The 22,668-nt window shown below is 43.5% G+C and overlaps 1 protein-coding gene across 1 annotated transcript in view; it reads left to right on the top strand.

The window, feature by feature from the left end:
- Nucleotides 1-22,668, top strand: part of MYO15A (myosin XVA) — a 1,426,381-nt gene that overhangs the window by 167,562 nt on the left and 1,236,151 nt on the right. The gene's annotated exons all lie outside the window — the stretch shown is intronic.

Here is a 22,668-nt window from a genome sequence, read left to right as displayed (position 1 = left end):
AGTCTATGTAACTACAGTTAGTAACTATAGTTAGTTACCAGCCCTCAAAGTGGGCTCTAAACCATCGAGCCTTACCTCAAGGGTATTGAGGAATTACCTCACCCCACCTGGCAACAGCTCAGGATAAAGGAGGCACCGCTCTAAAAAGGGGAAAAAAGTACACCAAAACAATATTTTTTATGGTGAGTTGTTCACCCTAAACATTTCATACATAGTCCTATTGTCCGTGACACTGCATGGGCAATCACCACTCAAACACACACAATTCATCATGTAAAATTTACCACCCCTAAAGGGGAATGTTATCAATTACCATGAGCACTGAGAAATAATTAGTGCAATTTATTATGAATCAAATTACTAGAAGACGAAACAAAAACCACGTATCAAGCCTGTGTACACAACCATCTAAAACTAAAGATTGTAATCTTAAGTCCAAACACCCTAGATAGAGTGGGGATGGCCACGTGTCACAATGGTATGTATACAAACAATATGGCCCTCTCGAAAGCCCATCCGGGACTCACAAAGATCGAGTTGGTAAGCCCTGATCTTAACCCTGTCAATTTTGGCCAGGACAGTGAGTAATTAAAATCAAGACGCTCACTCGCTTCAATGTTTACCATCAGATCGTCTAGCGAGTTTACGGAAGCAGAAAAAATAGATAGAATAGAGACTAAACACGCTGGCTCTTACCTGACCGTCGGTACCTCTGACGGTCTTCCAAGCCGTCGGGGAGGTACCGACGCTCGGAGCCTGGAGTGTTTATAAAGAGCCGTGTCCATGTGTTTGAGTGGTGATTGCCCTTGCAGTGTCACGGACAATAGGACTATGTATGAAATGTTTAGGGTGAACAACTCACCATAAAAATTATTGTTTTGGTGTACTTTGTTTCCCCTTTTTAGAGCGGAGCCTCTTTTATCCTGAGCTGTTGCCAGGTGGGGTGAGGTAATTCCTCCATACTCTTGAGGTAAGGCTCGATGGTTTAGAGCCCACTTTGAGGGCTGGTCTGATAACTAACTGTAGTTACATAGACTATATGAAGGACATGTATACTGTTCTCCAAGACTCTCTATGTACCTCTTGTATTTCCCATAGATCTTTCAAGAGATACGAGGATTGTGAACTGTGGGAACGAAGTGACAAGTTTAAATTGTTTCACAGTGTATCCTTTATGGTACTACTTTACGTTTTTCTTTTTGTGTTAGAATCACTTTTTCACTTAGCAGTAGCATTAATATTTAATAGGTCCTGATGAAAGCACTAGGTGTACATCTACCTTCAGGTGCTGAAACATGTTGACCGATTGATTATTCACGGACAGCTACCCATTGAAACTGCTCCTATGCACTGTTTTTAACCTTTGATCGTACCAGACCAAAATAAAATTTGGGCTCTGATTACGCTTCAATTTTAGATTTCACATCACTTATTGCACTGCACTTTCCCATACACTCTATAAAAACATTTGCTCACATCTGTATTGGCATCTAAAACATCCTTGGGCTCCTCCATCATTAGGGTGGAGTTGAACCCCTATTAAAGGAGACCCAGATGATGAAGCATGTCACCTGGAATGGTGAGTGATGGGAATCCATACAATTTTTGTATATTTCACTAGAATCTTGGACAGTTATAGTATTTATGTTCTCTCTCACCAGACCTCGGGATATATGTTGTGTTTTTGAAACGTTTGCAATGGGGCTGTACATCCCGCCGAGTCTATAAACTTTGGCCTCTGACCCTACCTAAAGTATAGTGTGTTATATTATCAAAGGTAACTTACTCTTACACTTTTAAGTTTCTTTATAACTTTTGTCTATTAACCATTTTCAAGTGTAAAGTTGTTCAAAAGTGTAGACGTACATGTCTCCGTTGGATGGAGCCAAATTTACGAGTGTAAGTAACTACTTTCTAAAAAGGAGCAGTAGTAAGTCCAGCACCACACATGTTAACCACTGCTACTGTGACATCTTCCGATAGAAAACAATGGAGTCAAGGACTTAAAATAGAACCCAATAGGGAATCATGTTAAATTAAATAACTTTATTTTGACTTTTTTTTTAATATGTATATAAAATGAATGTAATGTTAGAAAATTAAAATATATTAAAATTAAAAATAAATATTATTTTATGATGAGATATAATAACCTTCATTTAAAAGGTGATGTAATTTTTAGTTCTTTTAAAGGATAGTTACATTATTTTAAAATAATTCTAAACATAACTTTTCATAATGTTTAGTACATAATAAATACATATAAAAATTACACTTTTCTTTTAACTAATCTTACATAAAATCCTATTTAATTTAATATATCTAAATTCATTCATAAACAATATTTTTACAAATGTGTTTCTCAGTTTAACTATGTTTACTATTTCCTGTACATTATCATAAGGGGATATTGCCACCAGAACAGAGAACCCTCTATGTAAAGAAAAGAGAAAAGTATAAAACTTCAGTAAACTTAAAAAAAATTGAAAATTTATTTTTATGTTAAACATTAATGCAAATAATGCTAAATATTTATTTTAAATGTGAAACAAAATCTAAAAATGCTACTGCAATATTAATTATTTAAATTTGAAATTCAACTGTATGCAATATGTTACTGTAAAAAAACTATTTTTTCAGAAAATTAAATTTAAAAAACTCTTACCTTACATTCAAAATGTATATTTCTTATTATGTATTATAATTATTAAAATGAATATATATCAAACTAATTCAAAGTAATTTAATCATAATATTTAAACATTAATGTTAAATTAATTCTTAAATTCAAAAAAGGTTATAAAATACTTTATATTCAAATGTTTGTTTTCTCTTTTTTAGATAATTTGTTTAACTTTAAATTCCACTTATATTTAACCAGTTTAAATAATTTAATTTAATTTAACATTATTTCTTATTTATTTTTATTGTAAGTACCTACCTCCATTATTTTTTATGGGACAGTGTTGCAGTACTCGTGGTTGGCAATGTGTGGTGCTGGATGTATTCCAGCTCTGAGCTGGAGTACATTACTATTGTTTGGGTAGTAGTAACTATAGAATTGCAGTTTGTAAATACCAATTGGCTTATTTTTTTTTGGTGGGCGGATGTTCCTACCTAAACCCCTCCCTAAGCTTCCTAAAGCACCTCCTTACTCCTCCCTAAACCTCTTTCATTTAATAGTAAGCATGCCCCTTTTTTCCTGGTACTTCCACTGGTCCCTTCCCTGTTTACTACTGTGTACTAGTAGTAGTACATTTTGGGGCTTATTACAATGTCGGTCGGAGTTGCCTCCGACCGACATCGTCTTGGACTTGGGACTGATCAACTTTTGGTCGGCAGTTCGGACCGCCTGATTACAATACGACCAGACGCTGTTGGTCACATACTCACTTTTCTCTATGGGAGCTTGTGCCTTAAATCGGCTGTAATACAGGCTTGTATGGAGAAATGGGCTGCCACACGGTGCATGGATTTACAGGGGGACACCCTAGACACCCCCTCGACCATCAACCTTAGACTGTGGAGGCTAGACTGCTTTCCGACAGCCTTTCCATTTCAGAACGGCCGGCACGGAAAGGCTGTGGGAAACGACATCATAATCCCGACGGCAGGAACGCCATCCATAGGGGATTATGATGTGATTCAGACTGGCCGGAAGACTCTGAGAGCGGGTCGATCCAAGTTGCAATGGTTGGCCGGTTTACGTTCCTACTGCCGACATCGTAATTGGGCGGTTGTACTGCAAACCAACCGTTTCGGTCGGAAAGCCTCCACCAACATTGTAATCGGCCTCTTGGATGTGTCTTAGTTGTCTGTGGATCTACCTGTAGAAAAAAAATACGGGGTGAATTGCATTTTGTAGTAAGTACGTTGTACTACTGTAGTGCTGCTTTACTTACTACAAAATGCAGTTTGTGAATCGGGCCAAGTTATGCATGTTTCCCTTGTTCATAATTGCATATACACCAGTTTAGTTTGAGGACATTTGACTTTAGAAAACATTTCTTCTTTTTTTGAAAACTACTTTCTTCTCTAAATCTTCTCTTAATCTCCCTAAGTTTGTCACAGTGGGGGAGGAGTTCAGATGTCGCAATATGTTTCAGACCGTGTGCTTTCTATGGCCTGACTCACCTTCAGCTAGCTTTATGTATAGATTTTTAATTGTAAGCAATCCTGCCATCTTTATTAATAATAAGGCAACTTGTGTAGCCACACTACTACAAGCCACCAGACACAATCTCTTGTCTTTCATTGAAATACATTTTAATAATTAGAAACAGGTGCTGCTTATAACACCTGGTAAAAATGAAAGAAGGATCCTGAGGGCACTACATTGAGTTTGGCCCCAGTCCTCCGGCTAAATTCTGACAAGCCTGAACCTCTCTCCTTTGTATACTTATATAGACATTCCAGGTTTAACTCGAGTGTGCAGATAAGAGTGGCAAATGCACTTACCAATGTTTGTAAATACCCAAACCAAATTGTTCTTCACATGTGTATGGAACTTTTCAGACAGATCAAATGATAATATCTGATTGGTTGCCAAAACACCGCCAACAATGTTGCAGCGGTCCTTTTAGGACTCGGGGACTCTGTAAGAAATATGGAGGGCAGGATAGACATACCCTGACTCTGCTGGCCTCTGGGACTCTCCTACCGGGGCCAGAAACAGATTTCTTTTTAGACGGGACCATGCATGTGCTGAAGAATCCCGGATCTGCGGTCATGGCAAAAATATAATGGGCTTGCACACTCTTTTTTTCATTTTAGATCCCGACCCTGCTGGGCCAGGGCTGGGGGATTTTAAAAATTATTTTAGCAGGGGGGTGTGGCCTACCTCTACTGTGGGTAGGGGTTATTGAGCAGAGGGACCCTGTTAGAAGTTGGGTCTCTAGCAACACACACAGTAACACAATGAAAACACCACCAAAAAACTCTACACAGGTTTAGAAAAATAGAGATTATGCATCTGAGTAAAGCAAGACTAAAACAACAAAAATCGAATCAGTAGAAGTCAAGATATGAATTTCTGAAGAATAAATGCAAAAATAGCACTCAGAAATCACTATCGGTCAAAAGGTTACGTGAGGTCACGAGGGACCGGTACAAATCCAAAGTTCAGGCCGACAGAGATGGAGGGCAGGGCGGCGACAGGACCCAGACTGGTTCCGCTGTAGAAATACCTTGGCTGGAGCACTTGTCGATGACTAGAGATTTCTGCATCATCATCGAGCCGCGCAAAGGGGGTATTGCGTCATTGTCTTTGCCGAGCTCCATTGAAGAGATTGCAATGCATCATCATCGAGCAAGCTGTGGATCCACTGTCATCGAGCAGCCTCTGCGTTGGTGTCAAAGGGTGATGTGGTGGAATTTCCCACGCAGTCGGTGCTACGTGTCGTTTCTTGCAGAAAGCAGCTGCAGAAGCAACTTCCGAGACCCAGGACTGGAGGGGGCACCTCAGGCAAGGGTAGCACTCACAGATGTCAGAGTCCAGCTGCACCAGCAGGATTGCAGGAAGTTTTTTGTTGCCAACGAGACTTCAGAAAACAGGAGGCAATCCAGCAAACCCTTGGACTCACTCTGGGTTCAAATGAAATGGGGCAAGTCCTTCCCTTAGCCGGGCAGAGATCAGCACATAGCAGAGGAGCACAGCATAGCCGAGATGCTGTTCCTCCGAATAATCAGTCAACATAAAGTAGAAATCCTTACAGCACAGCAGTCTTTACTCCAGCAGAGTTTTTCCCAGGTCCAGTAGTGTACTGTTTTAATAGGGTCAGAGCCCCAGTACTCATACCCAAAAGTGCATTTGATGTAGGGGTTGACTTCAATGGAGTTCTCTAAACTGCACAGAGAGCCCTTTCAACCCAGTCCTGTCTACTAGGCTACCTGTGGGGGTGGGGTAAATCAGTGCTTTGTGTGTGGACAGGACACTACCTATTGAAGTGTAAGTGTCAGCCTCACCCATTGCTCCCTTAACAGGAAGACCCATCAGAATGTAGATGAATGCAGGTGAGTGCTCAGAATGCAGATGACCCTTACCTTCCTGTGTTTGTGGCTGTCTAGAGGGAATGCACAAAGTGTAGCTGTCACCCAACCCTGACGTGTATTGGAGACAGACTGCAGACACACAGAGCACAATTAAGAGCAGAGAAATGTCCACTTTCTAAAAGTGGCATTTCTAAAATAATAATGTCATATCCCACTTTACCACTAAAGAGTATTTATCATTACCATCCGAAAGATATGAAACATGATTTAGCTACTCCTAGCTACTCCTTTCTAATCAGGAATTACAGCCTAATAGTGTTTAAAGGAATTCTCAATACTAGCCTACGAGAGGAGCAGGCCTCACAGTAGTAAAACACAAATTAACTGTTTGTCACTACAAGGACATGCAAAACGTAAAAGTACATGTCCTACCTTTTAGTTAATATTCACACTGGGGATTTGGGGAATGGCCCTACCAGATGTGTACTGTCCCTACTTTATCATATAATTCACACTTAGGTACGCCTGGTGTCTTCAGAAGAGGGATCCCAGCTAGTTTATAGACACAAGCTGTTTTGTATGTTACTGAACGTGTGTGTAGTGAACCTGCTCAAAGGGGAAATTCCTCCTTTAGGACGAGGACCCTCACTCACCCGAGGGTGACATGCTTCTTCATTGGGTCCCCTCCTCACACCAGGAATGTGAAGCCCATGGTGTGGGCTACAACTTCCCTAGTTGGGAAGAGCGGAGGTGTTTTGAGGAGCGATGGAAAGAGGTCAGTGAGGGACAGAGTGCTAGTAAATACATACAGTGTAGTGCAGGGGTCTCCAACAAGTCGATCGTGAGCTACCGGTAGCGACATCAGTTCAGCATTTGTTTTGTTTCCCTTCATTGTTTTTCACAGCTTTCAGCCCTTGCCCGCCCTCTCACAAACCAGCAGCTCTTATTGGCTGAAGTGAGCTTAGCTGGGGCGGGGCGGGCTGAATAATGTGACGTTTTTCCTCTTAGTATGCGCCACCACCTGTTCTTTCCAGGCTGGCACCGCTCTCCTCATTTACTTTCCCTTTGAGCCTCCCGGAGCAGCTGCTGCTGTGAGGGAAGTTGGCCCCTGAAGGAGCAGTAGAAGAGTCTGTAAAATCGACTCAGTGCATGCAAGGCCCTTTCATTTTAACGTTGGCTGCCACTGCGCTTTAGATCTACCTTCGGTAATAAAGCGCAGTGGCAGGCAACGTTAAAATTAAAAGTCCTTTCAGGCACTGGGCCGATCCTACGGTGGCATCCGATGGTAAAATGCAAGGTTCTTGCCTGCTCGAGTCTGCTTTCACTGACGTTACCACGTTTTCATTTGCCCTACGTAGTAGTCAGTGAAAGCGGATTAGTCCGTGAAAGTCCATGCAAGTACCTTTGATTTTAAACATCGATTGCTACCGTGCTTTATATCTGCATTAAGCAGGAATAAAGTGCGGTGGCAGCCGAAGTTAACATCAAAGGTCCTTGCAGACAGTGAACGTTACCACGGTGGCAGCCAATGTGGCAGACAGTGTTTGCCTGCAGTGAACATCTTCAAATTCATGCAAAGGCAAATATATAGGGCAGTGTTGTAATCAGTGAAAGCCTTTCACTGATTACTACACTGCGCTATATATTTGCCTTTGCATGATCTTGAAAGCTGTTTAAAACAGGCCTAGTTTAGACTAGCAGGCACGGACCTTTGATTTTAACATCGGCTGCCACTGTGCTTTACATTTGCTTTAACGGACAGTAATAAAGCACAGGGGCGCCCGACGTTCAAATTAAACGTCCTTGCTTGCACTGTGCTGCCACTGTGCTTTTAATCTTCCTGCTATAAAGCACGGTGGCAGCATACACAAAAATCCAAGGTGCTTGCCTGCACTGAACTGCTTTCACAGTCATGCAGTAATCAGTGAAAGGCTTTCACTGATTACTACACCACGCCATATATTTGCCTTTCTTGCATTCTTGAACTATCCTGCCTACTAGTATGGATGACCCATGACTCATATACTTTCTTGTCCTCTGTCTTATCTAAAACATTTCACTGATTGATTGTCTCTGTGTGGCCCTGTTGAGAGTTTATACCTCGAAATGCTTGGGCATTGCTATATATGGTTCTGCATTGTGGGGTTATGTCGCCCAGGACATGATCCAAGTGTTTGAAAATAGGTTCCTGAAACATTTGCTCTCAGTCCACCCCACCTTTTCAATCCACTCGGAGGTTGGCCTGGGCTACGTTACAGACAAATTGATGATGGCCCCACTGATTTGCTGGGCGAAAACATGGTTAAACCTGGAAATCACATTAAATCATCTGATTCTTAAGGATATCGTAGCTATGGATTATGCTAAAAGAATACCCTAGCTGGAATACGTCAGATTGACGTTTTCACGTCTAGGGCGTCCCGTGCTTTATACATCGCCAACTCACATTACCAAGAGGATGTAACTTGGATTAAGCATAATTTTCTAGATATGGTACAATTGGATCGCGAGAAGAGGGAATTAACAAAACCTTTGGTTAGAGCGAATTTTTTGCTATTAACCTCCCCCTCGATTGAACCATACTTAAGAATCGTTTCCAACCCATATCACAGATTTTTACTGATAAGATTCAGATTTAATTTGAACCAGTATTCTTTGGGTTCTTTTTCGTCCTGGGGCAAACCTGAACATAGTAGCCCGTGCAACTGTGATAACTTTTCGTGTCAGGACACACTGCACTTCTTTATGTTCTGTGGGTTTTATCATGATATTCGGAAAAAATATCTGCTCCCAATTTTAAAAGATGCTGGTTTTACACAAGTTAGACCCGCGCTGATATATTTACAGATGTTAAATAGCACTCATATTATGGTCAGTTTGGCCAGTTTTTTGGTGGCAGCCATGCGGTGCAGATCAACAATACTCTTTACCGCAAGAAATCTTGACTGATTTTATATTGATTGTTTTTTATGAGCTGTGTTTTTAAATTATGTTCTTAATCAAGGTTGATGTACTGTATGATCATAGGATTGTATAATGAAGCCCATGAATTTTGTGTCTTTTATGATTTTTATTAATCGAATAAAGTGTTTTTGACTGACTGACTGATTGTCTCTGTGTAGTTGATTTTGAAGCTATTAACTGAAAGGTTTTGAAGTGTCTTGACAACACAAATTCAAAATCATTCCTTTCAGTGTTTCTAGGGAATGCTTAAGTATTTTGTTCAAACCACAGTATGGGCTCTGAAGAAATTAGGCTTCAAGTCAATGAAACTGGGCGTGGGGGGGTCTCTCGGAAAAATGTGCGAGTTGCTTTGGGTTTAGTAGCTCACGACGATTTTCACTAACCAGAAGTAGCTCACACTACACAAAAGGTTGGAGACCCCTGGTGTAGTGATTGTTAAAACTATCTTTTTTTTAATGCACATTGTATTTTATGAAGTATTTTGATATTCACTTTCTGGATGATCTCATATGTGATGTCATCAGTGATGTCATTTGAGATGTCATCAGTGATGTCACTGACCATGTCATCAGTGATGTAATATGTGAGGTCACAAGCAGTGCAATTTCGGGGGCTTAAGTTATAGTTAGCTCAGGTAACTATAACTGCAGAATTTCTATGTTTTTGTGTTTTTGAAATCTGAACCTAACTATAACATCCCTGTAACCTTTAGCTTTTTCAGTGAATTTCTAAGTTTTAAAAAAAATTCTACTTTCTAACTATAATGTCCCGGTAACCTTTGTTTTTTTCAGTGAATTTTGAAGTTTTTTTAATTTGATTTCCTAGCTATATCATCCCTTTTCACTGAGTTTGTGCGTTTTTAGGTCTCGCACAGGCGATGCAGCGCGAGGCGCTGCCTTGCTGCGAGACCTATAGTCAGCGGCTATGCTTTCAAGGAGACAGGAGATGGGCACGCGCAGGCTGCAGCTCGGATCGGTGAACGCGTGCGTTCACCACTACAGGCACGCGCTGTGCCCATCTCCTGTCTCCCTTTGCAAGCCTCCAGCACTTTCCTCGCACCACTAAGACCGCCTCCCCGCCCGGGACCAAGCCAGCCCCCCCGCCTCCGACCAAGCCAGCCCCCGCCGCCTCCGACCAAGCCAGCCCCCCCGCCCGCCACCCAAGCCAGCCACCCCCACTCCCTGAGGAAACGTGCAAAATCACCCGGTGCTGCGGCGCGGTACTCCTCCAACGCAGCACGACGCGGGGCTCTCCCATTAGTGAAGTGAAAAAGTACTTATATAGCGCACTACCACTCCAGGGGGATGTATGACGGTACCACGCATACTTTTACAACGCGTACCGTTACCACGCTACTTTTACCACGCAAGTCGTTACAACGACTTGCGTGGAGGGGCGCTGGATAGTAAATTATTTAATTTACTATTCCAACTCCAGTCCCCGTGGACTCTAGGGAAAGGAGTTGGATAGTAAATTAAAGTATTTACTATCCTGGAGCGCCCCCCAGCGCATGTCGTTGTAACGACATGCGTGGTAAAAGTAGAGTGGTAACGGTACCGCGTTGTAAAAAATGCGTTGTTACCGTTGTATACCCTCCAGGGAGTATCTTGGCGCTAAGATTCCTGAAAGGACAGAAGAGATGGGAAAAAGATACACCTGGCTACGTAGCATAACCTAAGAGCCTCATACATTCAGGGTTGGCCAGTGAGTAAATCCAAGTTTTTAGCAGCTTTCTGAACTTGAGTTCAGTAGTGGCTTGACGTAGACAGGGAGGTGCCTTATTCCAGGCTTTCGCTCCAATGACCGCCATGGATTTTACCTCCTCTTGTTACCATTTTGAACCTGGGAACATGCAGCAGGTTCGCGTTAGAGGACCTAAGAGCTCGGAGTGGTTGATAATGCTAAAGTATTTACGCAGATAGAGTGGGCCATGATGGTAGAAGGCTCTGTGAGTGATGATGAGCACTTTAAACAGTATGCGCTTATGTATAGGAAGCCAATGTAGTGTGTTCAAAGCTGCGGAGGCTGAGGATTTCCTAGATAGTCTGAGGACCAGTCTGGCAGCTGCGTGTTGGACCATTTGAAGCTTATGCAGGGCGGATTTATTGAGTCCTGCATAGAGGCTGTTACAGTAGTCCAACCTGGAATTTATGAGGGCTACAACTACCGTGCGTCTGGCACTCATGGGGAGGAAATCAAAGAACTTTCTCAGGCTTCTGATGATACCGAAGCATGTACCTGCTTCTTCCTTAGCCTGCTGATTGAAAGTCAGGGCACTGTTAAATTGTATTCCGAGATTTCGGGCGGCCATGATAGTATTGGGGGGGGGTTCTGCTTTTTCGGGCCACCAATCTTGGGGCGAAAAGGAGTTGTTGGGGCCGAAAGGGATGATCTCAGTCTTGGAAGAGTTGCATTTTAGGTGGTTAAGAGACATCCAGTTGAAGGTTGCTGACAAACAGTCTTTAAATACTTGCTCTGCGTTGGAATGATTTTTATCGAGAGTCAGAACAAGTTGAGTGTCGTCAGCATAGGCGACAGTACTAATATTAAAAGATGTTATTAGTTTAAGTAAGGGAACCATATACAGGTTAAACAGGGTAGGGCTTAAACTAGAGCCCTGAGGGACTCCTGTTTTTATCAGTTTTTCTTCTGAAGAGTGATCGCCCAGCCTGACAGTCTGACGCCTATTGGCAAGGTAGTTTTTGAACCATTCGAACACGGTTCCTGCTATGCCAGCATTGGTAAGGCGATGTAAAAGGATAGCATGGGATACCGTGTCGAAAGCCGCAGAGAGATCTAAAAGGATCAGGACTGCCAATTTGCCCTGATCCAAAGCAGCACGTATGGTTTCAGTAGATGATAAAAGCGCCAATTCAGTAGAATGGTGAGTCCTGAAAACTGCTTGACATGGATGGAGAATGTCATTATTTTCAAGGAATGCCATCAGCTGTTTGTTGGCAAAATTTTCCGTGATTTTGCAGATGGCAGGAAGTAAAGAGATGGGGCGTAGATTAGATAAGATGGTGGGGTCCTGTAATGACTTTTTCTGTAAGGGTTTTACTGTCGCTACCTTCCACTGGGCCGGGATCTCTCCTGATTGTAAAGAAGAGTTGATGATAGCATTGATATAGGGATTAACCTCCTGTACAATAGATTTAAGAAAAGTAGGGGGACAGGGGTCAGACGGAGAGCCTGATTTAAGTGCAGAGATTCCTTGTAAAGAATCGTCAAGACTAATATAATTGAATTTTTCCCATCTGGGAATTTGGGAATTGGACACCGTCTCAATGTCAGGTTCTGCTATTAAAGGATGAGGAAAATCCTTAATGAGCGTGTCAATTTTTTGTGTGAAATAGTTAGCTATATTGTCACATAAGGTTTGGGACGGAGGAATGTTATGGGTTGATATTTTAGGTTTCGTAAAGGTGTTAACGATTTTAAAAATTTATTTTTGTTTATTGTTGGCTGCTTCAATTTGAGAGGTAAAAAAGTTAGTTTTCGCAGCTTTAATGGAGATGTGGTACGCTTTCCTAGCTGTTTTATAGATGGTTTTGGAGTCAATACCATAATTTCGTCTCCATTTACGCTCTAGTTTTTTAACTACAGCCAATTGATCTTTTAAGGTATCTGAAAACCAAGGAGCAGAATTTTTGCGATTTACTGAAGGAAGTTTTGTTTTTTGTAGATGACTAAGTTTGCTGCCGATCTCTGTCATCCAACCTACAAAATGTTGGTAATCTGTGAGGGTATTACCTGACAACAGGGGTTTGCTATCTTTAGCCCAGCTAATGAGATCAGGATGGCTCATAATTTTGCCCCAATTGGGTGAGGGGGTCCCTTTATTAGTTGTTTTCTTGAACAGTGTTTGACTTCTTAAAAATTTGATGTCGAATTCAATGAAATAATGATCCGTCCAGGTCAAAGGTAAGGGATTTTTTACCACCAGTGTATCCAGATTGGAACTAATACAATCAAGGGAGTGTCCAGCCATTAGGCATAGGAGCCCCTGCTATTCACTGGTCTTCACCCGGGCCCTCTCCTGGGACCCGGGACTTGAGTATTTTCTCCCCTGCCTGTGGGTCTCCTTCCTCAGCTGCAAAGTAAAAGTCCCGGCTGAATTACAAAGCCCTCTTCTTATCTGTTTTACTGTTATCTAATTCCCGAGTAAAGCTGCGGGCAGACAGGGGGCTGAGAGGGAGACTGAAGAACCGGGCTTTTTAGTACCCAGCGGCGCCAGGGGCACGCCCAAAGTCTTCGGGTTCACCTGTCTTAGAATACAGACACACGAGATACTTCTTGGTGGCGTCAAAGATCGAATTTATTGGCTGCAACCAGAAACAGAGGTCCACGAAGTACAACACCGCGTATATTCGTAGGAGACTGCTCAAATTTGCAAAAACGAGTCATCCCTTTTATGCCAAAAACCCACATTCTGGACAAACACCCATTATTTACAATTTGTCCAATCATAGGCATTATTACAGAAGGTATCGCATAACGACAAACCCACTTTTCGGTTGTCCAGCCCACCATCAATTATACAAAAAAAAAACAACATTCCTTCTTACATAAGTCGGACAGTGCCCATAACAAAAGGATCACAACCCATGTCATAAAAGAGGCCATAAAAGAAGAAACAGAAACAGATACATAGCAAGATAAGGGATGTGTGTGTATATCAAACTTTACAATGTCCTGTGCTCTGATCCTTAATCTTGATCAGCTATAGGGCAAGGAACTGGTTCAGCAAGGTCAGCTTCAGGCAACGAGGTCGGTTCACTTGGTTCATCCAAAAGTCAGCACGAACTCGAGCCGACGTGTACGTGTACCAAGGACTCGTTCGGCCGCAGTCGACGGCCTATGTGAGGGCAACCAAAAAATGGCTGCCATGCACAAAATGGAACCCATGGTCCGGAACGAAATCTCCAAATACATAGTGAATCTGTAGGTCTAGCATGACGAGATCACTCGTACTTGCCGAACTCACTAGTTACGGTTTGCTACTATCAAATTCGTAACGAAACCATGCTATTTATAAAACGGGTTCAGAATTCACGGAACCACAGACCCTCCTTTTGCCCTTACAGAGGCAATCACTCAGTCTGCGTCTGAATCGATATCAATATTCATCAGATCATCAAGATGCTGCTGGAGCATCATCCTGTTACTCAGTACTTCTCTCGAGACAGGTCCTCTCACACACATAGTAGCACAAAGGCCACATATGGCAGTACCACACTGTACACAGAGACAACATGAGAAAAGAATCGCTAAAACCATCAGAATCGGCTCGTGTGTGCAAAGATTCTCATACCGGTATGAGAATCTTTGCACACACGAGTCGGAACCCGTTTGCACGTTTACGAACATGTCCCCAGAAGAAGGCATGATTTCAATGCCGAAATGCATTGGGATAGTTTGAGTGCATTCATTGAACCGTGATGACATCATGAAATGTATACTTGTGATTACAACGAGATGCATGAAGAATATTTGATTAAAAATTAGAGCATCACTGCCGTCTGAACTTTGCAATTTATTTTGTATTCAACTCTAAAAGAAACCTTTTTATAAGGACATTTGAGGAGCCCGGAGGACATTTCTCAATATTGAGAGTGCTACCCCCCCATATTACCCACGCCTCTAGTCAGAAGGCGATACTCTGGAGCACCTTACAAAATAATAAAAAAACAATTTAAATAGCTGTGCGCCCAGTTACAACCCTCTTTAAAAAACACTATAAGACACGTTATTAAAAAACATTTGCTACGAATCAATTTACACAATTCTGTCTTCATTTTTGCAACAGTTCTCTCAATCTCAACAAACTCCATCCTCTAACCGTGCTGTTCGCGTTAGTTGGTTTTCTTTGCTCAGGGGTGCGTCTGTAAGTCTAGGGAACGCCCTAGAACAAACCAGAACCGTCGACCTTGCGTCTACACGGTATGCCACTCCAAGTTTTGATACCGCGACCCTACAGCTGAACCCGGATGGTGGTTCAAAAAATGAGGGGGAAAAAAAAACCAAGACAGAACAAAACGAAACAGCTTCTTGGATGAGAGAGTGCAGGAAGGGCAGAAAGAGATAATTTTTTTATTAGTCCATTGTTTCTTGGTCGCAAATTATAACGGCCTTTACCAGGCACCGTCTGATCTCGGAACAACAACTCAGGCTCAGTGGTGTCCAATCTCAAAGGTGGAGGCACGGCTGCTTGCAAGATATCGTCGTCCTCTCGCTCAGACCTGGTCCCTACCAAATGTGCGTCGCTAAATGGCATAAATTTCGGCACTCTTTCTGTTTCTGAATCACCAATACCCTTACGGATCCACTGGTCGTACGGTAGAGGTAAAGGTACCTCCTTACAGTGTATGCCGTGGATCCAATTTTTCTTGCCGTTGTCTCTTACTGCTGTTCGTGTCGATAAAAGTACTTGGTATGGGCCAGTCCAATGGGGCTGAATGTTCTTGGTCCGCTGGAAATTGCGCACTAATATCCAATCTCCAGGATTGATGGTGTGACCTGGATCTTCAGATGCTTGTGGGAGGTTATCATGAACCTGTTGATGTAAAACGCGTAATTTAGCCGTCAGATCATACAAGTAATCAACCAACACAGGATATTCGATGTCCCTGAACTTCGTTGGTCTCGGCACTCCTCACACATTTGCCGGGCGACCAAACACAATTTCACATGGACTAAGTCCTATTCGGGAATGCACTGTAGTTCTGGTTGACAAAAGTGCCAACGGCAACGCATCGGGCCATTGAAGACCAGAACTTTCCTGGATCTTGGCTAACTTAAGCTTCAGAGTACCATTATAGCACTCGACTAAACCAGCTGATTGGGGGTGATTCGCAGCATGAAATTTCTGCCTTATGCCCAAACCCTCACACACTCTCTTCATGATATGGCCCACAAACTCACTTCCATTATCACTCCATACCATTCTTGGCAAACCAAACCTAGGGAAGAATTCCTTGAGCAGAACTTTAGCTGTGGATACAGCAGTGTTATCCTTTAGGGGATAAGCCTCTAACCATCTTGAAAAGGCACAGACAACCACCAGGACGTATTTCAGATTGTTACATCTCTCCATGTGGATAAAATCCATTGCAACACCTCGAACGGATACGCCGGAGGTGCGAAGTGACCAGCTGGAGTTGGGGTTCCCTTGCCAGTGTTATGCATCAGACAAACCATGCAGTTCTTGACCAGATTCTCCGCACACTTAGGAATTCCACCATTCTGCCACGCTGGAGCCAACAACTTACAAATCCCTTTCGCACTAATATGAGCCATTCCATGTGCCATCGTAACCACTGCAAGCACATACGCATCAGGCAACAACCATCGCTGGTGTTCCGACAATTCAATCCAACAGCCAGTCGAATCCAACATTCCCGTACTCTCTCTCCACACACTCAATTCTTTCTCAGTAGCTTCAGCCTGAATCAGTTTCACACTCTCTATTGTGTCTTCACACATTCCTCTATCCGGAACCCATCTCGCTGGACCTGCAACATACATTCGACTCGTCACATCTTTCGCCGTTTCTCTCGCTACTTCATCCGCAAACGCATTACCACGACTAACGTCATCTGTAACTTTCTTATGTGCACTGCATTTCACAATCGCAACTTGCGTCGGCAACGTAAGCGACTAAAGAAGTTCATTCACCAACTGTCCATGCTGAATCTTCGTACCATGGGAAGTGAGGAATCCACGTTCCTTCCACAATCGCCCAAAGCTATGGGCGATACCAAACGCATATTGACTATCGGTATACACAGTCACTCTTCCTCCTTTGGACAACACACACACTCTTGTCAGTGCAATCAATTCTGCAGCTTGAGCCGAATTCTGTGGAATACGTGAAGCTTCAACGATCGTGTGCAAAGTCGTAACCGCATACGCTGCAGTTGTATCGCCATTCGGAAGCTTAAAGCATGAACCATCTACCCATAAGGTACCATCAGGATTCAAAAGAGGAGTATCTTTCAGGTCAATTCTACCCTTCGTCTCTTCCTCTGTCCTGAGAAAGCAATCATGGTGCTCTTGAACATCTGTCTCTACAGAAATCGGCAACAACATGGTTGGATTCAACGTGTTGCATCGCTTTATGTGCACATGACTTGCCAAAAGTGTCAGCTCATAACTTGACAACCGCACACTAGTCAAATGCTGAGTCTTCGTTCTATTCAATAAAGTATCCACCGCATGTGGAACCATCACAACCAACGTATTGTCCATCACCAAACCAGCAGACTGCCGAATAGAAACAGCCGCTGCCGCTGTAGCTCTCAAGCAACTCGGCAATGCTTTAGCTACCGGATCCAAAGTTGACGAGAAATACGCACATGGACGCTGCTTGTCACCAAACTGTTGCGTCAAAACTGACAATGCACAACCCTCTCTCTCGTGAACATAGAGTGTAAAAGGCTTACTGTAGTCGGGAGTACCCAACACTGGAGCAGAACACAATGCATCACGTAATCCAGAAAAACTTTTCTGACATTCGTCCGACCAAGGAAGAGGATTCAGAGTATCCTTAAGAGTAAGTGCCAACAGGGGTTTCGCAAGTAATGAAAAATTCGGAATTCACTGCCTACAGTACGAAGTAATACCCAAGAAGGCACGCACTTCTCTCTGTGTGGATGGCACAGTCATTTGCGCAATCGCTTGAATTCGTTCTGGGGTCAACCATCTTCCCTCCTTCGACAAGAGATGACCCAAGTAGGTCACTTCTTGTCGACAATACTGCAACTTTGAAGGTAACACTTTATGGTGACGGTCAGACAAATGTCGCAACAAAGAAAGAGTGGCTTCTTTACAAGTGTCCTCATCATCAGCAGCAACTAACAGATCGTCCACATATTGAATAAGGGCAACACCAGTAGGCAAGACAATTGCATCAAGCTGTGTTTTCAAAGCCTGACTATAGATGGAGGGACTTTCACAATAACCTTGGGGAGCGCGCTTAAACCGGAAGCTTCGGCCTCCTAAAGAGAAGCCAAAAATATCTCTACTCTCCTCGGCAATTGGAATACTGAAGAAAGCATTCTTCAGATCTATAACCGAAAACCAGGCAGCTGAAGCAGGAATCATAGTCAGCAAAGCAGTAATGTCCGGAACCACAGGAAACTGTGGCACGACAATCTTATTGACCTCTCGAAGGTCGATCACAAACCTGTAAACAGGCGGCTGAGAAGAGTCAGTACGCTTCAGAACAGGCAACACAGGACTATTACACACATTACCTCTCGTTTCTTCAATCACATCTTTCTCAATCAAATCATAGATGATCGCTAAAAGTGCTCTTTCACCATCGCTAGAAATCCTATATTGGGGAATACGTGGCAATTTAACATTCGCTTTAAGCGTTACAACATAAGGTGGAATCTCCAAAAGACCAACGTCATTAGGACCAGTAGCCCAAAGAGTATCAGGGAGAGAACGTAATTCCGGTGGAAGCCGATCTTTAGACAAATTCATCGGAGAGATCACTTTCTTACCCAATGTAAGCTGAACTCCCGAAGGAGAACAATGCAATGTTGCATTCAACCTTTTCAACAAATCCAAACCCAACAAATTCTCACCACAACCTGTCGTTAAAGTAAGGGGTGCTTCCAATTCCCAAGGGCCGATAGAAAGAGACAAAGGACTAGAAACTGGATTACGAACTGGGGCACCAGAGAATCCTACCGAAACATTAGTTAAGCCAGACAAAGGTGCGCCAGGGAGTTTCGAGTGCATGATAGAACTCTTCGCTGCACCAGTATCCAAAAGAAAAGGCTCTACTACACCCGATGTGACTACTGCAACATAAGGTCCACTCTGGTCTACTGGAACTGACACTACTCCCTCCCTTTGTCCTCGGCTATCCTAGCAATCATTATAACCAGTACTCTCGCTCTCAACATAATAATCATCAGCATAATATTGAGCAGATTTGCCAGTCGGAACATTCTGCTGATCAAAATAATTCATAGATTTCTGCGGGGGAAAGGAACGTTCGTTCTGAGCACATGCGCCACGCCCTCTACCCCTCGATACTTGCTGGAAACCACCACGACCTCTTGGACCCAACATACCACTCGCACATTGTCGTAAAACAGGACAATCACTCTTGAAATGCCCGTCCTCCCTACAATGTGCAGACTGATTCGGACCTAACGGCGGCCTTGGAGAAAAATACCCAGGCTTCTGTGATATCCTCTGAAACTGTGGCTGTTGCTGAAACTGCGAACGTTGCTGTGACTCTTGTTGAGTCGGGCGAGGCGGGTACGCCTGCTGCAACAGAACCTTTGTCTTCAAATCTTTAGTCTTTTTCTCTACTCTATCTTTCTCATCCTTGTCCCTATTCTCGTAGTACTGTGCAGTCGCCAATATCTGGGCCGATGAAGAAACAGCCCATGAACTCTCGGAATCTTTCAACTTATTACAAAGCTCGGGTAACAAATTAAAGACAAACTTGTCCACAAACAACCTCTGACCACCTTCCGTACTCATATCCTGACCACTATGATCTATAAATGTCTCCTCAAACCTAGTGAAGAAATCAGACACACTTTCATCTTTCTTTTGCTTACATGCGGCTAATTTATCCCAATTCACTCGTAAAGCCGGCATCATTGTCTTCATAAGAGCGATAATCCTGCCAGGTAAATCGGCAACTAAAGGCTCAGGCTTAGCTCCACCAACCTGTCTACCATCCGCAGCAGCTATATTCACCCATGTATCACCTAACTCTGGCGCATGATCCTCATGACGAATCTTCGCCCACAAAGGTCGGGGAACCACGTTACCCAACAACATGTCAATGTCAGCTAAATTCATGATGCATGCGTCAACTGTCTGGGACAACTCCTTGTACTATCCAGCCGGATTCTTACGGGGATCAGGTAAAGACTGTTTAAGAGCCAAAACCTCAACTCTCTTCCACGGAACATGTACCCATACTCTTTCAAAATGTGCTGGTATAGCTGGGGGAACATTATTCACACCAGCAGCTACCGCATCGTTCCATACTGGAGGAACTTCTCTCATCGGATACTGTCTCACTTTCCTCCTAACAGAAGGATCAGACTCAAAGAGTGGCTGAGAAGGAAGCTCGCTCCTAAACGCGAGTATCATCGCAACTGCTTTCTCAACGCCGGGGCCCACTATCGTACCTTTCGCAAACTCGGACTGTACATTAAGTAACTCCAACGGGACCTGACCCGATTCATTATCTTCCCATTCCTCACGGAGGAAAGTACACATAACATCAAAAACGTACCTTTGCTTCGGTGCCTCCCACTGCTGGAAGACATCCATAACTGACTCTAGATCACATCTCAAGATATTCGAAATCCATCTACGAGCCAAAAGATCTAACACTGCCCGTACTTCGGGACCAGGAAGCTGGCTACATAATTGTTTACGTGTAGAAACAGGGGTCATACTCAATGACCCAAAGAAAGGAGACAAAAGACCAGTAACAGTATCAGTCATTCTTTGTCGGGCAGAAGGAGAAGCTGTCATAAGGACAGGAGACAAAGTATTTTGAGGTGATAGCGACGTAGCAGTAGTAGTAAGAGAAGTCGAAGGTGCAGGAGAGTGAGACAAAGAAGTTTGAGGCAGAACTGATAACAAAGTCGGCGGCCCCAGAGGAGGCTGCGCCGTAAGAGGAGAAACTAGATGAGGAGGAGCAGTCGGCTGAGCAACAGCAGGAGGTTGCGGAGGTGCTGTAGCACTCTACACATAAGGGGGTGGTAATCTCAACAAATGTGACATCAAAGGATCCTTTTCAGGGTCCTTAGTTGCACTTTGTAGAAGAGATGGCAAAGCTGGATAACATTTATCAATGGCCATATTATGTTGCCTATGCAACTCCTCAATCGCGTGATCTTCTTCATTTTCTTTAAACTGCTTAGCAGCTTGCATTATCGATACACCCTTTTCTCTCTTATCTCTTTTAGCTTGTTTAATCTCTTGTTGTTTGGCTTCCTTTCGCCAAAGGCGGAAAGAGTCAAACATTGCCGGCCGGGCTTTCTTCCTAAATAATACAGCTTCCAAATTATTTAAAATCTTGGTATTGAAACTACCATGTTGAGGCCATCGTAAGACACCATCTTTCCTAGTGTAGCGGACCCATACTTCATTAAACATAATGGGATCCACGCCACGTTTAGAATAGAGATCATAAGTCGGAGTTCCAACCGGAGGTATCGGACATGAGTCCTCCAACCGGGAATCCCTGTTATGACCACAACAAAATATCTTCCTAATTTTGCTAAGACCAGGCATCTTCGCTCACTAATCTAGCTTCAAACGTCAAGGGATTTATCACAAACGATAGTCTCGTAAATGTACGAGTCCCTCGGTTTTGGTAATTGCAAGAACCAAATCAAAGACCCAAAGAAACCCAAAACAAAGGACTGGGAGCGACCCACTTATACTTAGCTAAGGTATCAGTCACGCCACCAGAAGACCCGTCTATTGTCTCGCCGTACAAATTATCACAAAGGGGGTATCCAAGACAGGGCGACAGCCAGGGCAGCAGTCCTTCGTAGCCGTCAGGGAAAGCAGGAAGCCTTGCAGCAAAAACCTTCAGTCCACGTTCGACATACCGGGGTCGATGAAGTGGAGGCCCTCTTCCGGAATTTCCTCACAAAGCTCCTCGCAATCTTTGGGCTTGGACCGGTACCACTGAAGTCGCCCCGCGTTGGGCGCCAACTGAAGAACCGGGCTTTTTAGTACACAGCGGCGCCAGGGGCACGCCCAAAGTCTTCGGGTTCACGTGTCTTAGAATACAGAGACACGAGATACTTCTTGGTGGCGTCAAAGATCAAATTTATTGGCTGCAACCAGAAACAGAGGTCCACGAAGTACAACACCGCGTATATTCGTAGGAGACTGCTCAAATTTGCAAAAACGAGTCATCCCTTTTATGCCAAAAACCCACATTCTGGACAAACACCCAATATTTACAATTTGTCCAATCATAGGCATTATTACAGAAGGTATCGCATAACGACAAACCCACTTTTCGGTTGTCCAGCCCACCATAAATTATACAAAAAAAACAACAACATTCCTTCTTACATAAGTCAGACAGTACCCATAATAAAAGGACCACAACCCATGTCATAAAAGAGGCCATAAAGGAAGAAACAGATACAGAGCAAGATAAGGGATGTGTGTGTATATCAAACTTTACAATGTCCTGTGCTCTGATCCTTAAACTTGATCAGCTATAGGGCAAGGAACTGGTTCAGCAAGGTCAGCTTCAGGCAACGAGGTCAGTTCACTTGGTTCATCCAAAAGTCAGCACGAACTCGAGCCGACGTGTACGTGTACCAAGGACTCGTTTGGCCGCAGTCGACGGCCTATGTGAGGGCAACCAAAAAATGGCTGCCATGCACAAAATGGAACCCATGGTCCGGAACGAAATCTCCAAATACATAGTGAACCTGTAGGTCTAGCATGACGAGATCACTCGTACTTGCCGAACTCACTAGTTACGGTTTGCTACTATCAAATTCGTAACAAAACCATGCTATTTATAAAACGGGTTCAGAATTCACGAACCACAAGACAGGCCCAGCTCAAACCTTCCATGGGCGGCTTCAGACCTCGGGAGGAAGCTGTCAGGGGAAAGCGGGAGGTAAGTCCTGCGCGTACGTCTGTGCGTGAATGTGCCTTATTTTGCGTGCGATTGCACATGCCTGA

Source organism: Lissotriton helveticus, chromosome 10, assembly GCF_964261635.1.
Source record: "Lissotriton helveticus chromosome 10, aLisHel1.1, whole genome shotgun sequence".
Taxonomy (NCBI): domain Eukaryota; kingdom Metazoa; phylum Chordata; class Amphibia; order Caudata; family Salamandridae; genus Lissotriton; species Lissotriton helveticus.
Note: the sequence above shows the minus strand (reverse complement) of the source record. Positions and strands in the feature narration are given on the sequence as shown.